Source organism: Grammomys surdaster, unplaced genomic scaffold, assembly GCF_004785775.1.
Source record: "Grammomys surdaster isolate TR1022 unplaced genomic scaffold, NIH_TR_1.0 184, whole genome shotgun sequence".
NCBI lineage: Eukaryota > Metazoa > Chordata > Mammalia > Rodentia > Muridae > Grammomys > Grammomys surdaster.
The window spans coordinates 6,655,819-6,659,470 of NW_021604629.1; positions in this window are offsets into that span (position 1 = coordinate 6,655,819).

Below are 3,652 nucleotides of genomic sequence, written 5' to 3' on the forward strand. Positions count from 1 at the left end.
CTCCCCCATTTCTCGCAGTGTGGTGCTACACCACCTGATACTGCATGAAGAAGGACAGCTCCAAACTCAGCACCTTGTGCCTCCAGAATTCTACTGGTTAGTTTTGTCTGTAAATTTCACATAACCTGGACTCACCTGGAGAGAGAGTCTTAGTGGAGAGTTGTCTAGATGGAGTTGGCTTGTGGGCACGTTTGTTGGGGACTGTCTTAATTGTTGTTGAAGTAGGGAGACCAGCCCTGAATGTGGGCAGGGATAGTTCACAGTCTGGGTCCTGAATTATACAGGACAGGAGAAAGCTGGGTGAGACTGAACAAACATAGGTGTATGATTTGTCTTTGCTCTTGACTGGATGTGATCTGACTAGTTGCTTGAGTTCCTGCCCTGACTTCCCTGAAAAGAGAGATGATGACCCAGAACTGTAAGCTGAACAAGCCCTATTCTCCCCTAAATTGCTTGCAGTCAGAGTATCTGTCATAGCAACAGAAATGAAATTAGAAAAAGAACTATGCACCCAAAGAGTCCTCTTTTCTTTATAACTTCCTCAGCCTGTGGTGTCGTGTTATGAACTATGGAAGACAAGCTGATACACTCAGTCATCTGCTTTTGAGAACCTACAATGTGCCAGGCAGTAGGATGTGTTTTTCTTCTGAGCTGTGTTTCGTGGAGTCAGAGGAAATACAGATGATTTGGGTTTGAACATTGACAGCTCTCCAATTTTGGTATCGTGAAACTCTCTTCTCTTACACCACCCCCACCTTTGCCCACGCTCTAGTGGGAATGATTAAAACCTGTGAAATACTACATATCAAAACAGACAGGATGCATATACTCAAGAAAATACCGCGGCCATCTGAGAACAGGGTGAGAAAGGCTGTTGAAATCTCTGGCAGTCTAGAATTATGCGCATATTCTCTGGCTACTTAAATCTAGATAAAGAGCCCGGAAATTTAGGGCTTAAAATCCAAAGCTTAGAATGCCAGTCCCATTGGCTGTTGGCTTCTTCTTTCTTTAGGAATGCAGATGTCCTTAAAGCTCAATAATTACAGGCATTAACACAGAATATGTGACTAGACAAAAACTTAAGGGGGCATGTATGAGTTCTAAATCTTCCATGCCTGTCTGAACTACATTGCATACGATGTTGTCTTCTCTGAGTGGATCTGTGCATCTATAGAATATGCTAGAAGTAAATTTCCAGGAGTTGGGCTTGCCCAGTCCTATGCAAATCCATAGTCAGGGAGTGGTATGGCAAGCATGCTGACTCTAGTCCACTTTCTTCATAGCCATGAGCTTCAGATGAGCTGGGGCTATGTGTCCCTCCTTCAGCAATGTGTGCCCAGTACATAGCACAGACTTGAACATTCTTACATACCAGAACTTGTTGGCTTATTGAATGAGGAACAGAATAAGCAAATACTTGACAAACACATTTCCCTAGAATGAGCAACAAAATTATAGAATGATTCCATCTAAAATTATATTTAAAAAGCACCAAGTCTCCGATTTTTGGACTTTCATTCTTTCAGTCAAGTAACTTCATTGACTGTTTAAGTGAGCCCCAGGAATAAATACTAGATATAGAAGCTTTGATGAACGAGATAGATGTAATAGAGAAATGGTCGTGCTGGGAGGCCAGTGCTCAGGAGAGTCAACTGAGGAAGTCCTCACTGACAGGTGATGCTTCAGCAAAGATCCAATGTCGGTGAGGGAGTGAGCCTCATTTTATTTGGCAGGATGATGTTTTAAGCAAAGGGAATGGCATATGCAAAGGCCCTGGGGTAACTAGTCCTGAAAGAAAGGAATCTGTATAATGGAAGTAGAACAGAGGAGAGTGGTGACGTCCTGGTAAAGTCAAGTCATCAGTCCAGACCATGCAGGGACTAGAAGACCTACAGGGGGATAAAGTCTTTTGGTGCTTTGGAGCAAAGGAGTGACAGGTTCCAACCTGATTTCTGACAAGATCAAATTGGCAGCTGTGTTGGAACAAAAAGGCTCAAGAATAACCACTCCCAGAGTGGGAGCTATAGAAGTGTTTTTAATCGTTAGACATAAGCAAAGAATTCAGTTTTCACTGAGACAAAGTCAAAATGGTGGTCCTCTTCTTTCAGGAATATATTTAATAAAGGGGTAGATACAGCTAAAATTACTCCGTAGGACTTTTGTGTGGGTTAGAATAGGTACTTGGTGATCAGTGGTTATGCTACTGTGATTCCATTTTGGAAATTAGAAATGTTTAAATAAAATGAGTGAACTACAGATCACTGTTCTGAGTGTTTTCTAGAAGTACCATTCACTTTTAAATTATTTTAATCTTAAAAGCCTGACAGAATAATCTTTAAAAACCAACATAAAAATCACCCAGGAGGCCAAGGCAGGAGGAGTTCGGGTTCAAGGAAAACCTGTGCTATATGTGAGACTCTATTTCTAAAACAAAACAAAACAGCAAACAAACGAAAACACCCTCTACAAAACCAAAACACGACCAACAATGAAAACATAAACCTGAAATATTAAATTAGTGAGAGACAAAACAAAGTAAGTATGAACAATGAGATCCAAAGAAATTATTTTTGCACACACAAATAATAGAATTTTCAGATTATACTGGGTTTAGTAACTCATTATGAGAAGATGTAAATTTAATGTGGAAGCCATCAGCTTGATAATCCAGGAAATTGAATCATCTGGTTAATGGAGAGAAGTAACTAAAGACATTGTTATACAAAAGCCACACTACCGTGGTTACACAGTAAGCTATTGGCAGAACCTGGAAAATGAGCCCATCAGTTCAAAATGTCAGTCCCATCACCAAATAGAAAACCCTTCAATGCTCCGAAGCCCTTTAACTCCTCTAGAAAAGACACTCATGAGAGCCTTTGAAAACCCAGAAACAGTCCTCAGAGAGGATGGGAATTACCATCAACAAGTTACGACACTGAAAGAACCTCCACTGTGCTGTCAATATTGAAAACCTGCTTTCTATCAACTATGCTAGTGGGAAGGTCCACTGCCTTCTCATTCCTGATGTAGAAAATCAAGAGATGGTCAGAGAATGTACATTCCAGGTTGGTGGGAAAACACTTACGAAAAAGCTTCTCAGACAACAATGAAGATGCTCCATTTTCTCTCTGGTTTTTGTGACATTTCAAATCTTATTGCTTTTTTAAATTGAGGGCTTTCGGTTCTTCTTCTCTGTCTCTCTTTGTCTTGAGTAGACTAGGCTGGCCTCAAACTGGCAGTATAGCCAGAGATGACCTTGAATGGCTGATTCTCCTGCCTCCACCTAAGTACATACGGGTACATGTGACAGCACAGCTGGTTGTATATGGTGCTGAATATTGAATAGGGGCATTGTGTGAGCTCGGCAAGCACACTACTAATGAGATGACATCCCAGCCCTCTTATCCCAAATATTTATTTTGTGCCTTATTGTATGCATGTAAGACTACAGACTCTGTAATTGCATATTCTGGAACAGACACCTGGGTTCACCTGACAGTGGATCAGTTTGCGTTCATATGATATGGACATGCAAATCTGGTTCAGGGTTAAGATCTGTGCTGGGAAAATGAATTACAGATCTGAGTGACTGCATGTACATGGTGTTTAAAACCATAAACCTTCTGCCCACCTCATGAATTCATGGACCCTA